The sequence below is a fragment of the Engystomops pustulosus genome, chromosome 1, assembly GCF_040894005.1.
Source record: "Engystomops pustulosus chromosome 1, aEngPut4.maternal, whole genome shotgun sequence".
Classification (NCBI taxonomy): domain Eukaryota; kingdom Metazoa; phylum Chordata; class Amphibia; order Anura; family Leptodactylidae; genus Engystomops; species Engystomops pustulosus.
In genome coordinates, this window is record NC_092411.1 from 6,821,750 (window position 1) to 6,839,833 (window position 18,084).

At 42.5% G+C, this 18,084-nt stretch overlaps 1 long non-coding RNA gene across 1 annotated transcript in view; it reads left to right on the forward strand.

The window, feature by feature from the left end:
• The window catches only part of LOC140134945 (uncharacterized), a 39,668-nt gene extending 25,540 nt beyond the window's left edge, over positions 1 to 14,128 (forward strand). Inside the window, exon 3 of the long non-coding RNA XR_011856436.1 lies at positions 13,833 to 14,128. This is a non-coding gene — a long non-coding RNA (uncharacterized lncRNA). The remainder of the gene's footprint in view (positions 1 to 13,832) is intronic.
• Positions 14,129 to 18,084: the final 3,956 nt, after the last annotated feature.

Below are 18,084 nucleotides of genomic sequence, written 5' to 3' on the forward strand. Positions count from 1 at the left end.
CAATTAGATGTTATTAAAAAAAAATGTTCCTGTGTGAAGATAATTTCTCATAAATGTAGTCATTTTGTCCCTTAGAAACAAGATGGCTTCCTTGGATACGGCCACTTCTGCCTGAGAGATTGCACAAATAAACAAAAAGTTTTTGTATATGAAATGTCCGGGAGTTATAGCATGTCCTGCAGCCGTCCTGTGGTAATGATCGCTGAATCCAGGAGGTCCGGCAGGACTCTATAGCGCAAGTCTGGCCACCGCTGCCAGAGCGTGACGTGGTCGTATCCGAGGAAACTATCTGGTTTCTAAGGGACAACATGGATACATTTATGAGAAATTATCTTCACACAGGAACATTTTTTTTAATAACATCCAATTGAAGAAATGTTTATACATGGAAGATTAGTGAAACTAAATGTGAGTGCCCAGACGAGAATACCCCTTTAAGTGTTGTCAAATCGCACACAAAAGTTGCATGACAGGGTGTTGAGTGATAACTTTTTTTTTACAGCAGGGTCGGAGGCGGGGCACATCTGTGACAATTTTTAATGTGCCATTTCAAATGTCCAATTTCTTAAATATATAAACATAACAATAAACATAAACAATTACCACTTTACAAAATTCTTTTACTCTACATTGTGCATGGTGCACCTACCTTCTTTAGAGATGAGCGGATCCGAACTCTCTGTTTGGGTTCAGGGTTCTGGTGCGCCTTGTGAGACCCGGACATATCGCCAGATTGGCTGCTGAACAGTCAATGTGGTAAATTAACGCTCTTAGCAACTATCCATGGCTTAGATTCGTAGAGCGCACCCAAAACCTGAACGAGAAGTTCGGATCTCCATCTACCCAGTGCTGAAAACCCTAACTCGGCTTATACTCGAGTAAAAAAATATATAGGTTTTACCAGGTTTTTGTGGTAAAATTAGGGGCCTCGGCTTGTACTTGGGTCGGCTTATACTCGAGTATATACGGGTAAAACTGTACAATCTGCAAATCTGCCGAGGGTCACTTCTTTTATTCAACGCCCGACCATGTGCCGATACAGCAGTTCATTGGGAATCAAACTTTGAAGAGCATTTCATTATTCACAGTTTGGGGATTTTTTAAACTGAAGAGTTTTTTTTAATTATTGCAGGGGTGGGCTGGAATGGCTTTAGGACTCCTTGGGAGAGTTTTTAAAAAGTCACAGTTCGTAAAACCAGCCTCGCCCAGCCTTACACTAACTGGTAGAATGATACATGTGTCAGTCAATGGGGGTCATTTAGCTTTATTTTAAAAAAAAACAATTTTTTGCCTTTTTGCAACTTTTTTTGCCATTTGGCATTGCAATTTTTGTGCCTTTTTGGGGATCTTTTAAAATGTGCACTGTAGTCTGCAATTTCTGAAAAAAACCAAAACATTTAAAGGGAACCTACCACCACGAAACTACCTATAAAGGTAGATCGGGTGGTAGGTGGATCATTAGGACGTGAGGATAGCCCTTTTAAGGGCTAATCCTCACGTCCCCGCAATGTTTTGAAAAGTTTTATTTCCCCAATATTCAAATTTCCTTATGCGGCTACAGGGGCGTGGAGTAGCCGCATCTGAGGTTACAGGCGCGGGCCTGCTGTTCTGCCCATACGCAGACAGCAGATTCGTCGGACTGGGCGGCTACCGGGGCGTGGAGTAGCCGCCCCGTGTAACCTCAGATGCGGCTACTCCACGCCCCTGTAGCCGCATAAGGAAATTTTAATATTGGGGCAATAAAACTTTTCAAAACATTGCGGGGACGTGAGGATTAGCCCTTAAAAGGGCTATACTCACATCCTATTGATCCACCTACCACCCGATCTACCTTTATAGGTAGATTCGTGGTGGTAGGTTCCCTTTAACACAAGGAAAAAGTGAGATTGATAAATGACCAAAGTAGTAGACAGAGAAAAGACTAAACCAAAAACTAGCTAAAACAATCAGAGATAAGATGCTTTTATATCTTATTGGCATGAAATGCTCCGGACAACTATTTGGCAAAACAGTAATAAAACTTTTTTGCAACTTTTGGGGGGTCATTTATCTTATCTCTGTTTCTTTTGGTTTGTTTTTACCTGTCTTTTTTTTCTGTCTGCTTCTTTGGTAATTTATCAATCTCACTTTTTCCTTGTGTTAAATGTTTTATTTTTTTCTGATCTCTTTTTGAGACATTTCTTACAAGTGTTGCAAAAATGTCACACAAATGTCTCAGGTCACATTTGATAAGTTTTCATTAAGTATGGTTTTGTCTGGAGTTTTTTGTGCCATTCAGCAAATCTGGAATAGAAGATAAATGTGTCTTACTGACAAAAAACAAATGTCCGGCTGACATTTCGAAATGTCCACAAAAAAGCGCAAAAAAAGTCTCAAAAATGAAAGAAAATACAGCAGGAAAAATAAAGTACATGACCGCCTTTCACACCAAAAAAGTTGTGGAAATCATATGATAAATCAAAGATACCGTATTTTCCAGACTGTAAGGCGCACCGGAGTATAATGCACACCATCAATAAATGCCTGCTAAAACATCTAGGTTCATATATAAGGCGCACTGGATTATAAGGTGAACCTGATTGTAAGGATGAATGACCAGCAGGTGGCAGCTGTTGTCTGTAAGTACGGTTCATATTTAAGGCGCACTGGACTATAAGGCGCACCTTTGATTTCTGAGAAAATCAAAGGATTTTTTGTGCGCCTTATAGAAAAATACGGTACTACAATGCTCAAGGATTATTATTGAAAAAAACTAAATAGTTAAAAAAAGAAAACTTTTATAATTTAAAAAAAAAAAAATTATTTTTCCGTTACTTGTTCATTGAATACAACTGAATACAACTTGAATCCCATACTATATTTGTTACTTATACATATAATACAGATAACAATGATAGAAAACTGCAGGAAATGTTTTAATTCCAGAATGTTATCACGTCCCCGGAAGGTGTTTATTCATCCTAAATAGCAAATTGTTTCTCTTGTTCTTACTAAGCCGCCATCACGATATCCTCGAAGGGGGAAATTCAGTGATAATTCCATTAAAACCATCCAGGGACCCCTTACACTGAGACAATAAGAGTCCCAATAATTGCAAATTCAGGATTTTTCGAGTTTTATTATCTTTTTTTTTTAAATAAACAATAGGTATTCAGTCATCTCTGTGGAATAGATCATAATAGGGGAAATTAGAATTTTTAAAGGAAATCTCCCATCAACATCCTTTAGGATAAACCAGGGACATTACTCGTAGATCCAGGCACCGGGACTGTGGTATCTACTTATATGTGTTATCCATGGCCTCCTTCCTTCTAAAAAAACTTATGCTAATGAGCCAGAAGGGCTGTGGGGGGTGTAACCGACACCCTTCCGTGCTTCATATTCACAGGCTGTTACACTGTCACCCCTCCTACCTGTTCCCACAGCACTCCCCCTTCTCTGTCTGCTTTAATTTCAGTGGGAGGGAGGAAATGCTCATGCACAGTGTAACAGTCTGTTAAGCTGCCCTTTAGGGACTCAGGTAACACCCCAAAGCCCTTCTAAGTCATTACCATAATTATAAAAGTTGATTTTTGAAGGAAGGAGGCCATGGATAACAAATATAAGAAGATACCACAGTCCCGGTGCCTGGAACTATGAGTAATGTCCCTGGTTTATCAGGATGGATTTTGATGTTTAATTTCAATGTCTCTTAGATAAGCAAAAATATCCTCAATGTTGAATCATCACTCTTAGGCTACATTCACACTGCCGTTCCCCATACCATAGCACGGCGGGCACACGGCAGTGCCGGGGAGAGGAGGTGGGTAGAGCGCTGCTCACCCCCGTCCCGCTCCATAGGAATGCACGGCGCCGTATTCTGTTGAAAGGTAGGAGATGTCCTGTCTTTCTATGGGGTGCAGAGCAGTACGGTGTGGCTAAATAAATAAATGCAAGATATTGTCCTTAACAATCACAGTCTGATATTGGCAATCCGGAATAAAAAAATCCTAACGTGATTCAGACATATTGGGGCAGATTTACTTACCCGGCCCATTCGCGATACAGCGGCGCGTTCTGTGCGGTGGATTCGGGTCTTCCGGCGATTCACTAAGGTAGTTCCTCCGACATCCACCAGGTGGCGCTGCTGCGCTGAAGTTCCCCAGAGGCCCGCCGGAATGCCCTGAAATTCACCGGCCTATACCTGGTGAAGGTAAACGCGAGTCCCGTGACACATTTTTTTTTTAAAATGCGGCGTTTTTTTTCCGAATCCGTCGGGTTTTCGTTCGGCCACGTCCCCCGATTTCCGTCGCGTGCATGCCGGCGCCGATGCGCCAAAATCCGATCGCGTGCGCCAAAGTTCCGGGACAATACAGGGAAAATCGGCGCAAATCGGAAATATTCGGGTAACACGTCGGGAAAACGCGAATCGGGCCCTTAGTAAATGACCCCCATTGTGGTGGCAATATAAATCGGAAGGGGGTGTGTTCCAAGGGATACGGTCCCTGTCTCTTAGCAGTGCAGACAAGCAAAGGATTCTTTTTTTATTTCTCTTGATGTCAATTAACATAATTGAATTCATTAAATTTTTATTTATTGAATGGAGATCTTAGGTAATAAAACACTTATGAATATGAAAACAAGTTGATGGTCAATGGATTGGTCCAAACAAATGCTCCCCTTGTAGGAATATACACTAAGACATCGCATTGGGGCACATTTACTAAGGGCTTTTCACCAGTTTTCTTTCAGACTTTGGGGCAGATGTATTATCGTACTTGCGCCCAAAAATTGTCGGTTTTGTTGGTTTTTTGGGGCGCAAAAGTGTATTGTGTCATTTATAATGAGTTTGCACCAGAAAGAACAGATGTTTCCGACTATCACAACTCCTCCGTCTTTTTTAGGCGCAAGTAGCTGTCACATTAGCTGTCACATTTATGTGTATTTTGTCTGCATTTTTTTGCACAAATTTAGGCGAACCATAGACCAGGAATAAAATGGTCAGAGAGCAAAATTAAGGCGCGGTCCATGTAAGATTTGGGTGCACACTTCATTTTTCTGCCGCACGACTGATTAGTTCTGCCTACTAAAGATGAGCGAGCACTAAAATGCTCGAGTGCTCGTTATGTGAGACAAACTTTTGCCGATGCTCGAGTGCTCGTTTCGAATAACGAGCCCCATTGAAGTCAATGGGAGACTCGAGCATTTTTCAAGGGGACCAAGGCTCTGCAATAAAATGTGTCATTTTATTGAGAAATAAGGAAGTCAGTCCTGTTTGTTTGGTTTTTATAATTCAATGGAATATTCTTGGACTTTCAAAAGGAGAATGACCCGTGTTAAACATCTGCAATGTGTTCTTCACACATATTGTTCTTCACATACTATTGCGAAGAACACCTTTCTGCACTCGTGTCTTCTGATAAGTTAGTTCAGTGAAGAACACATTGCAGATGTTTCCGTACATCTGCTAACTTATCAGAAGACATTAGTGCAGAACGGTGTCACTGTTCTTCACTGTGTTTTCTTAAGTAAAAGCTCGATCTTGAGCAGGCGAAATACTCGTCCGAGCAACGAGCCGTTTCGAGTACGCTAATACTCGAACGAGCATCAAGCTCGGACGAGTATACTCGCTCTTCTCTAGCGTCTTCCCATTAATTACTAACAGCTATTCACCACTTTAATACATAGGGCTGTGCTTTCCTGGAGACTGATCTCCGATGCCGGCTGTCGTGCTTGCGCCAGAATTAGTAAATCCCCCCCCATTGTTCATTCTTTCTAGGGCAAACTGCTTGCACAACTATTTAAGAAGTGTCCACACCACATTTGTGTTGCAAGCGAGTCTTTAGTGGCGCAGCTCCACTAGGCATCATGAGACACAAATGAGGGGGCATTCCGGTGCTCAGTCGGTCCGTGCACCGAATTTAGCATGCAAAGTCTGACAAAAGTGTGTTGCACGCCCCGTTTTAAACATAGACGAGAAAAAAGTGGTGCACTCTGTCAGGCCCATTCAGAGAGCACCAGATTCATAAAGAACTGGCGTAAGAAATCCTGAATCTGGCGCCCCCTGTATTACGCACAGGCAAGCCACATGTGAACATTTCTTAGTAAATGTGCCCCAAGCTGTTGAATTGCCCAGATCACTGAGGAATAGCCTTCAACATTGTGGCCATGTCAGTTTGGATACCGATAGATTCAGGTTGGAAAAGAAAGCGCAAAACCAGATCTCAATTTATGTTAATTAGGATTTTTTTATTAGTTGTAAGTTAATATCACGGTAACAGGACTTCTCCTAGTCTCTGATCCACGCTTTCCACTTCCTAACAAGAAGGGTCGTTATCTTGGAAAAGGGGTTCCCTCAAATGCGTTGATGTTTGAAACAGAAATTCATCCCAACTAAAGAGTTTCTGACTGACCTGAACTTAGCTCTGGGAAGGAAAACCTCATTTATATGGAAGAATGAAACAACATTTTTTACATTTAACCCATAAACTTCTAGACTCTTAAATTGAAGCAAAACTAAATCTGTTGGAATATGCAAAAACTTAAATATTATTGTGGATTAAACCACTGAATGAAAAACTGGATTAAATACAGTAGTCATAACGTATCAATGGGGCACCCGTATAATTTTTTTACTTTAGTTTTTCTTACTTTTTCTGACCTTTTTGGACACAGTGGTTAGTTTGTGCCTTTTTAGCATTTAAGAAAACTTCTCAGTTTGCCATGGTTGAGTTTTCTCCAGTGTTGCCGGAGCTGTCAGTTGTCACCGTCATGCTTTTTTGGTGGAATTAAAAGGGTGATTTTTTTGGAGTGTTGCTTCTACTGAGATTATATTGTATCATTAATAAGGCTAGGTGATTCTTCTAGAAAGCACCCACCCATATTTTCTCCTGCAAGTGCTGCTCCATTTTTCCTTCTCAAACACTAATTTACATGTGATCAGCAGAAAACCAAGAAAAAAGTGTGACAAAAAAAGTCGCAATCTGCTTTGATCTATCTGCCACATCTGGCGGGGACTGTGTGTTATTTGAGCAAAAAGTTGCACTTTTTTGTGATTTTTTAATTAAAGTAAAACGTAATAAGGTTAAAACAAAAGTGATGGTGTTAAACATTGTATGGAGGTTGTCTTAGGCACAAAAAAAAGTAATTCTGCCCCAAAAAGACGCAAAAAATTTAAGAAAAATGTGGCAATAAAAAAAATTAAAGATGTGCCCTAATAAGTCTCAATTTATACTGACCTGTTTTCTGATTTACCACAACTAAGGGCAGATGTATCTTAGTCTGATGCATGTTTTTTTGGTTGTAATGTTGCGCCTTTCTGGGTGCATTGGGGAATTTACACATTTTTTCCCAGCAGTGCTCTAGTTTGTCATGTAGCAGTTTCCTGGTTTGCACCTAATTTTGTATTTGTGTTTCTCCTTTCAGATATTTGCACCTTATTTAACATTGATTTGTACCTAAAAGGGCACAAATGATTGCACAAAACCACTCTAGTCCTGACCATGCTTATGAAAGGCAATGGTAGGAGTTACAGAAAAAAGTCTCAAAAACACTACATTTGAAAAAGAGCTCAGACTACAAAGCCCAATGAGGTGCAAAAAATGAAACAAGACTCACTAAAGACACAAAAAGAGGGAAAAAAATGAATGACTCCCATAAAAAGGCTAAAGTTGTACCATTTCAGTTTTAGTTCGGGCTCCTCCCCTGGATATCCACCCCCACCTATATTGCTTGAGCCCGAATTCTACATTTTGGTTTGGGTCGACTCATCACTATTGAAAAATTTTTCCATTACATTTTCCATTAAATACATATGTTGGAATAAATATTGTTCCGGCTCATATTGACAAACACCAAAAAATGTCAATGTTTTCAAAAACACTCAACAGAATTCTGATGTATGAAAAGTGATATTAGATATCGATCTTCCAAATCATTTCTAAATGCAAACACAAGATTTACCGACGGCAAATTATAGTGAAGCACATGCAGAAAGCAGAAGTCATGCTCCAGCAATGTATTTGTATTCAGTCAGCCGCCTGTTAGCCATTCGCCTTGCATGCTTTGATGATTGGGGTATGTACTTTACTAATCAAGCTGTGAACTTTCCGAGCTTGTGTTGTATCTATAATCATGTAGTATTCTCAGCTGATTAAGTTGCACATAGGGGATCAGAGCTGTTACATGCTATGCTGATGCAATTGGATTTTTCCCCCGCCGCATAAAATTACACAGAATTTCTGAACTGATCTAGAATGCAAATGATTTCAGTAACTTTCCAACCTTTTTTAAACTCCCACCCGTATAGAAGATTATTTATATTCCCTTTGAACACATTTTGAGGTATGGAATTACATACAGGCGGTTCCCTACTTAAGGACACCCAACCTACAGACGATCCCTAGTTAAAGACGGACCCCTCTGCCCACTGTGAGCTCTGGTGAAGATCTCTGAAAGCTTTGATCAACTGTAAGGTGTCTGGCTACAATTACAGCAAAAAATGTAGAAACTCCATTTGTCACTGGGGAAAAAAAATTTTTTGTCTGGATCTACAATTATAAAATATGCAGTTTTGACTTACATACAAATTCAACTTAAGAACAAACCTACGGAACCTATTTTGTGCGTAACCTGGGGACTGCCTGTATATGTTATTAGATCATTAAAATAAAACGTTTCATTCAGAAAGTTGCACATAATTCCCATAATTCATTATTCCCAAGTGTCATTTATCCCTTTTACCCATCAAGGGGTGGATCTAAGTTGTCATTTATTATGACTTTCTGCAATCTCCTTATCAGAGGGAGAGTTGACCCTCTTGGCTCAGGCACCACCACCTACAACAAGATGGGGCAGCATCAGAGGTGCAGTCAGCTGCTACAAAGCAGGACCTGAAACTTAGAAACAGTGGGGCACATTAACTTACCCGGTCCTGTCACGTTGTCCGACGATAATGCACCCTGCTGCGATTCACAAAGATCCTGCGCGCGATCGCTTCCACGATCAGGTCCGACAGAGTTCTATAATCTATATCTATATGGGAGTGTAGATGGAGACATGAAGTGAGGTCACAATCTATATGGAGGGTAGATGGAGACACGAGGTGAGGATACAATCTATATGGGAGGGTGAATAGAGACATATAGTGAGGTCACAATCTATATGGGAGGGTAGATGGAGACACGAGGTGAGGACACAATCTATATGGGGGGTAGATGGAGACATGAGGTGAGGTCACAATCTATATGGGAGGATAGATGGAGACACAAGGTGAGGTCACAATCTATATGGAGGGTAGTTGGAGACATGAGGTGAGGACACAATCTATATGGAGGGTAGATGGAGACACGAGGTGAGGTCACAATCTATATGGAAGGTAGTTGGAGACATGAGGTGAGGTCACAATCTATATGGGAGGGAAGATGGAGACATGAGGTGAGGTCACAATCTATATGGAAGGGTGAATGGCGACATATAGTGAGGTCACAATCTATATGGGAGGGTAGATGGAGACATGAGGTGAGGTCACAATCTATATGGAGGGTAGATGGAGACATGAGGTGAGGTCACAATCTATATGGAGGGTAGATGGAGACACGAGGTGAGGTCACAATCTATATGGAGGGTAGATGGAGACACGAGGTGAGGTCACAATCTATATGGAGGGTAGTTGGAGACATGAGGTGAGGACACAATCTATATGGAGGGTAGATGGAGACACGAGGTGAGGTCACAATCTATATGGGAGGGAAGATGGAGACATGAGGTGAGGTCACAATCTATATGGAAGGGTGAATGGCGACATATAGTGAGGTCACAATCTATATGGGAGTGTAGATGGAGACATGAGGTGAGGTCACAGTCTATATGGGAGGGAAGATGGAGACATGAGGTGAGGTCACAATCTATATGGGAGGGAAGATGGAGACATGAGGTGAGGTCACAATCTATATGGAAGGGTGAATGGCGACATATAGTGAGGTCACAGTCTATATGGGAGGGAAGATGGAGACACAAGGTGAGGTCACAATCTATATGGAGGGTAGATGGAGACGCAAGGTGAGGTCACAATCTATATGGAGGGTAGATGGAGGCACGAGGTGAGGTCACAATCTATATGGAGGGTAGTTGGAGACATGAGGTGAGGACACAATCTATATGGAGGGTAGATGGAGACACGAGGTGAGGTCACAATCTATATGGGAGGGAAGATGGAGACATGAGGTGAGGTCACAATCTATATGGAGGGTAGTTGGAGACATGAGGTGAGGTCACAATCTATATGGGAGGGAAGATGGAGACATGAGGTGAGGTCACAATCTATATGGGGGGTAGTTGGAGACACGAGGTGAGGTCACAATCTATATGGGAGGGAAGATGGAGACATGAGGTGAGGTCACAATCTATATGGAGGGTAGATGGAGACAAGAGGTGAGGTCACAATCTATATGGGAGGGTAGATGGAGACATGAGTTGAGGTCACGATCTATATGGAGGGTAGATGGAGACAAGAGGTGAGGTCACAGTCTATACGGGAGTGTAGATGGAGACAAGAGATGAGGACACAATCTATATGGGAGGGAAGATGGAGACACGAGGTGAGGTCACAATCTATATGGAGGGTAGATGGAGACACAAGGTGAGGTCACAATCTATATGGAGGCACGAGGTGAGGTCACAATCTATATGGAGGGTAGATGGAGACACGAGGTGAGGTCACAATCTATATGGGAGGGAAGATGGAGACATGAGGTGAGGTCACAATCTATATGGAGGGTAGTTGGAGACATGAGGTGAGGTCACAATCTATATGGGAGGGAAGATGGAGACATGAGGTGAGGTCACAATCTATATGGAGGGTAGTTGGAGACATGAGGTGAGGTCACAATCTATATGGGAGGGTAGATGGAGACAAGAGGCAAGGGCTCACAATCTATATGGGAGGGTGGATGAAGACACGAGGTGAGGGCTCACAATCTATATGGAGGGTAGATGGAGACACGAGGTGAGGGATCACAATCTATACGGGAAGGTGGATGGAGACACGAGGTGAGGGCTCACAATCTATATGGGAGGGTAGATGGAGACAAGAGGCAAGGGCTCACAATCTATATGGGAGGGTGGATGGAGACACGAGGTGAGGGCTCACAATCTATATGGAGGGTAGATGGAGACACGTGGTGAGGGCTCACAATCTATATGGAGGGTAGATGGAGACACGTGGTGAGGGGTCACAATCTATATGGAGGGTAGATGGAGACACGAGGTGAGGGCTCACAATCTATATGGGAGGGTAGATGGAGACACAAGGTGAGGTCACAATCTATATGGGAGTGTAGATGGAGACAAGAGGTGAGGTCACAATCTATATGGGAGGGAAGATGGAGACAAGAGGTGAGGTCACGATCTATATGGGAGGGTGGATGGAGACACGAGGTGAGGGCTCACAATCTATACGGGAGGGTAGATGGAGACATGAGGTGAGGGCTCACAATCTATATGGGAGGGTAGATGGAGACAAGAGGCAAGGGCTCACAATCTATATGGGAGGGTGGATGGAGACACGATGTGAGGGCTCACAATCTATATGGAGGGTAGATGGAGACACGAGGTGAGTGCTCACAATCTATATGGGAGGGTAGATGGAGACACGAGGTGAGGGGTCACAATCTATATGGAGGGTAGATGGAGACACGAGGTGAGGGCTCACAATCTATATGGGAGGGTAGATGGAGACACGAGGTGAGGGCTCACAATCTATATGGGAGGGTGGATGGAGACACAAGGTGAGGACACAATCTATATGGAGGGTAGATGGAGACACGAGGTGAGGGCTCACAATCTATATGGAGGGAAGATGGAGACACGATGTAAGGTCACAATCTATATGGGGGGTAGATGGAGACTAGAGGTGAGGTCACAATCAATATGGGAGGGTAGATGGAGACACGGGGTGAGGTCACATTCTATATGGGGGGTAGATGGAGCCAAGAGGTGAGGTCACAATCTATATGGGAGGGTAGATGGAGACACAAGGTGAGGACACAGTCTATATGGGAGGGTAGATGGAGACACAAGGTGAGGCCACAATCTATATGGGAGGGAAGATGGAGACACGAGGTGAGGGGTCACAATCTATATGGAGGGTAGATGGAGACACGAGGTGAGGACACAATCTATATGGGAGGGTAGATGGAGACACAAGGTGAGGTCACAATCTATATGGGAGTGTAGATGGAGACAAGAGGTGAGGTCACAATCTATATGGGAGGGAAGATGGAGACAAGAGGTGAGGTCACGATCTATATGGGAGGGTGGATGGAGACACGATGTGAGGGCTCACAATCTATACGGGAGGGTAGATGGAGACATGAGGTGAGGGCTCACAATCTATATGGGAGGGTAGATGGAGACACAAGGTGAGGTCACAATCTATATGGGAGTGTAGATGGAGACAAGAGGTGAGGTCACAATCTATATGGGAGGGAAGATGGAGACAAGAGGTGAGGTCACGATCTATATGGGAGGGTGGATGGAGACACGATGTGAGGGCTCACAATCTATACGGGAGGGTAGATGGAGACATGAGGTGAGGGCTCACAATCTATATGGGAGGGTAGATGGAGACAAGAGGCAAGGGCTCACAATCTATATGGGAGGGTGGATGGAGACACGATGTGAGGGCTCACAATCTATATGGAGGGTAGATGGAGACACGAGGTGAGGGCTCACAATCTATATGGGAGGGTAGATGGAGACACGAGGTGAGGGGTCACAATCTATATGGAGGGTAGATGGAGACACGAGGTGAGGGCTCACAATCTATATGGGAGGGTGGATGGAGACACAAGGTGAGGACACAATCTATATGGAGGGTAGATGGAGACACGAGGTGAGGGCTCACAATCTATATGGAGGGAAGATGGAGACACGATGTAAGGTCACAATCTATATGGGGGGTAGATGGAGACAAGAGGTGAGGTCACAATCAATATGGGAGGGTAGATGGAGACACGGGGTGAGGTCACATTCTATATGGGGGGTAGATGGAGCCAAGAGGTGAGGTCACAATCTATATGGGAGGGTAGATGGAGACACAAGGTGAGGACACAGTCTATATGGGAGGGTAGATGGAGACACAAGGTGAGGCCACAATCTATATGGGAGGGAAGATGGAGACACGAGGTGAGGTCACAATCTATATGGGAGTGTAGATGGAGACATGAAGCTTTAGGCCTTGTATAAATATATTGGGGCACATTTACTTACCCGGCCCATTCGCGATCCAGCGGCGCGTTCTCTGCACAGGATTCGGGTCCGGCTGGGATTTAAGATGGTAGTTCCTCCGCCGTCCACCAGGTGGCGCTGCAGCGCCGAAAATAATCTTAACGCCCCGGAATGCACCATCCCATAGAAGGTGAAGGTGAGCGCTCCCCAAGCGACACATTTTCGGTTTTTAAATGCGGCGTTTTTTCCGAATACGTCGGGTTTTCGTTCGGCCACGCCCCCCCGATTTCTGTCGCGCGCATGCCGGCCCCGATGCGCCACAATCCGATCGCGTGCGCCAAAAACCCGGGGCAATTCATGTACAAGCGGCGCAAATCGGAAATATTCGGGTAACACGTCGGGAAAACGCGAATCGGGCCCTTAGTAAATGACCCCCATTGTGTATAATAAGTACTATTTTTTTCCGGACATGAGACCAGTGAAATGGCCGTTTATTATTGTACCTCTGAGTGAGGGAATTATACAGCATTTAATTTACTAATGTACTTGGTTGTTTGTTTGGGGACTCGGTATTGACCTCTAGAGCATCTTATAATCGGTTTTAATTTTCATTCATTTTTTTTCAGGAGAAATTTCCAACATGGAACTGAAAATCCCGCGGGAAATAACAAGATTTTGTATATTTCATTAGGATCTTTTTTTTTCACTTGTTATTAATATTTTTATTGCTCTCTGGTTGATCCAAATAAATGGGACCATTTTGATAATTGGTTCACAGATCTCAACATGTTTTATGGCATCTAATAAATTGACATCCTGTACGGAAGGGAAGGCGGGAGAAGCAGATAAAAATGAAAGCCTTGCTCCTTGTACATTCCGTAATTCCCATTAAAAATAAGTAACTGGAATATAATCAACGCATTCTAAGACCAAGCAGCCTCCACTTTCACTGCTCAGATGAACATGAATGGCTTCGGGTAAAAACACCATTACAATTCCCTTAATTTTAATAATATATTCTCTCTTTAACTACCTTAGCACATGCATGACTAATACATCGGCTTTATGCACCTGAAGCAAACACAAATATATTTCCTTTAATCCATGACTTTGCTTCCGAGAAAATACATCTGATTCAATACTCCGGGATTAATCCCTTCAAATTGAAAGTTTTATTTAATCACATGCCACTATAGTTGAATTATAGGCGAGCCACAATTTAAACAATGCATGGATTTTATGTTACATATTAATAGTTTTCACACCCGGGTGAAGTTCCTGTTTTCAGTCCCAAGGACAAGTAAAGGTAACGTATATAGGCATAAGAAAAATAGAGGACACCCCTGTAAATTATATGGTTTTCCATAATGAATGAAAAAATTAAACAAATTTAACAGGGGACATTATTTATTTCTCGAAAGCTAAGCAGTGTATAAAAAAGCCAGCACACTCCATAGAAATTAAAAAAGACATATGTGGAAATCATCATTGCATTGTAGGGGTTTCGGCACAGATTTGGGGGCACTTTAAATTTTCTCTCTAGCCTCTACAGTTGCTGAGATATAAGTCCTCGTAACTGATCATTATAATCCTCTCCACTGTCAGAGAGGAGGTGATGGAGCCTAGGAGGGGGCATTTGTTATGATAATCCAAACACTGTCCAATCAGCAGTAGACAGTGTCAGAGAAGCTGCTGTCTATGTTCAAAGTGTGATCTCTCTATGCTCATCTAGAGTCTGTGTTCACACATTATGCTTACATCATGTTAACATTCCATTAAAATTGCACCGTGTTTACGTAATGAAGGTGGTGACATGTGCTTATGATAATTTTCTGTGTCGCTGTGCAATCAGCAGAAGACAATGTCATAAAAGATTATCACTACACATGCCCCTCCTGTACAGCACCGCCACTCCGACCACGGCCGACGCCAGTACCCAGCATACCCGACCAAGGGGTGGGTCCCAATGCTGCTGGAAGGGCCCATTTGCAGGCACATCTCATTCCCCAGCAGCTTGGCGGTGCCTGGGTGCTGGTGCCATAAAGCAGCACTATGTGCACTGCAGGATGCCGGCATTTTATCCTTCTCTTTGTGTTTGCGGGCAAAAGACCAGATAACAGGAGAGCAGGATCTAAGGCTGGACCTGGTGACTGAGGTGAGAATTAATGTTTTCTTTTTTTATTGGCCACATTTACACCTACGAGGGTGAGGTGGGCCCGGGCTTCCTATAATTTATCCATGGGGCGTGAGGGGGTCCAGGATGTATATAATTTATTCATGGGGACTAAAGGGGGTCCATGCTGTATATAGTTAATCCATGGAGGATGAGGGGGCCCAGGCTCTATATAGTTAATCCATGGGGATTGAGGAGGGCCCAGGCTGTATATAGTTCTTTCATGGGGATTGAGGAGGGCCTAGACTGTATATACTTGCCAGGTGCCAAGGTATGATCTGTAGGCTATCAAAGGTATGATATGTAGGGTATCAGGACTATGATCTATAGGCTATCAGAGATATGATCTGTAGGCTATCAAAGGTATGATCTGTAGGGTATCAACGTTTATTTTTGTAAGTCAATGTGCAGTAAAGATACAACGGACATTGTTGTTTCTTTATCTTAAACTAGAACATAAATAAGTGTCTCATTTCCCATTATTGGGAGGAGGAACAATGGGATACGGCACACACCACATTTCAATAAGGTAAATTATGATGACTATGGTGACAAGTTCACAACACTTTTGGGACAGAAGAGTGTTTTTCTCAAGTGTTTGATACTTTTCACATGTCAGACAATGCCACAAAGAAGATGAGGCGCTACAGAACCCTCTGCTATCAAGATGTAGCCAACGTCAACACTAATTTCCTGCGGTGGAAATTAAATATATTTATCTAATTTCCTTTTGGCCAATGGTTCATTATGGTTTTCATTACGTCGATTCAGGTTTTATTGACCTCTTCCCTACATGTGGCATAATTTAACATCATGAGATGGAGAAGGAGATAGTTAGATCCTTAGCAAACACCTGCTGCTAACAGCAGTGACCAGTGTTGGCACAGAGTATGGCCAGTGTCATACCGGCATATGTTGGGTCTACCAGAGGTGGTGATCTTGAGAGCCCACCCTTCAACCATAAAATACCATTGAAAAATCATATCATGAATCATCAGCAAGATCTAATGATCTATAATATTGGAATCATCCTTTATGCAATTGATAACAATAATTATAATATAGAATTAATACTCCATTCACTTCCTAATAAAGACTCTTGGGGCCCATTACAAAATATTAAAACCTGGGGCCCATCGGAGGATTCTCTGATGCTCTGGTGGGCCAGTCAGACATTGAGTATGGCTATTAAGACCTTAGATACTTCAACAATTGTGAACCGTGGCATCTAAGAAGTTGGTGTGTATGGGCAACACTGGCAGAGATCATCTACCCCATGGGGGTATTTCTGCATGTTTCATTCCAATAGAGCGTTCATCGATTCTAGAAGAATTCTGTTGCATGTGAATAGTCTGTTACTTGCTGAATTCTACTTTATGCATCGTAAAACTCGAGTTGGCAGCAATATTCACTTATACCGTGTATTTATAGTAAGAATGTCACTATGACTTAGCAGTGACAGCCTATAATGAAATATGGCGAGTATTCCGGATGGCATGGATGGTAAACACGTTAGATGGAATCACTCTCTATTCCTGCTCAGCATTTCATAGAGAAATATATTCAAAATAGAAGTAATAAAATAAACCAAATACAAGAAAAATTCAATGCCAATCAAATTTGATATCAGACGGGGCATCATGATGTTACTACTCCGTAACTCTTCCGCCAGTTCCATGTAGATGCAAATACTAATTACCAAGCAGCGGATCATAGAAAATTCCTTCCAAAAAGTCTAGAAATAATACTAGTGGTTAATTTTTGTTGTTTCTGGAGTAAAATTTTTTTCACTACGGATTGTTTTATATTTAGAGTTCATTTTTTTTTGTATTTTTAGAGGAATAGCTTATTTTTCCCCCATCTTATAGAAACCTTGGCTCTGCTGTTCCCATAATAAACGATGATTGGCATCGGTACAATTGAAGTTGTAGTGTCATCATTAGCTCCTGTATCATAAGCCGGCATTTCATACCGAGAGCCTATGGGCATATCAACGAAATCAAACAGTACTGAAGCCTGCCAGACAATATGTCAAACACAATCAGCCTAAACGTAATAGGAAGGGAAAAAATACAATTCTTTTCCTCCAAAAAATATGTAATGATACAAACAAGCGTGTGACCGGCCAGTATTCTACATCTCAGCACATTTTAAGTACTTCATATAAAAAGCTTAGTATAAAATACTATGAAAAACTATATTTAAAGGGGAGTTCCAGGAATAAGCCTAATTCATATACAAATAGGTCCTTAAAATATAAGTTAATATATTATTAGTTGTTATTTAAAATCTTGCTCCTTGTAGCAGAAAATGCTGTAATGAAGAATTAAAAATGGCCCTTTAATCAGTCGGTTGATTTTCTACGTTGCGGAGCAGAAACAGGACAGGAGATGGCCGCTGGTCACATGTCCACATCACAGGTCCTGAGCAGGTTATGTGATCATCTCTATGTTTGGCTGTTATAAAACTAGAATAAGACAGAAAAAAGACAGGCGCTTCCTAGTGCAAATAAATGTGGTTTCTTGGAAGGTGCCCGTAGATCTGTGCGTTTGTTGCGCTCACCTTTATTTGTTGCGCAGACAGGCACAACGATGTTACGTCACAATCCGGGTGCTGCCACGTCCTTGCCGGGTGAAGTGTCTCCGGTTTTCAGATATGGAGAGAAGTGGATCCAGGGATATGGGAATCGAATTTCCTCAATGGAT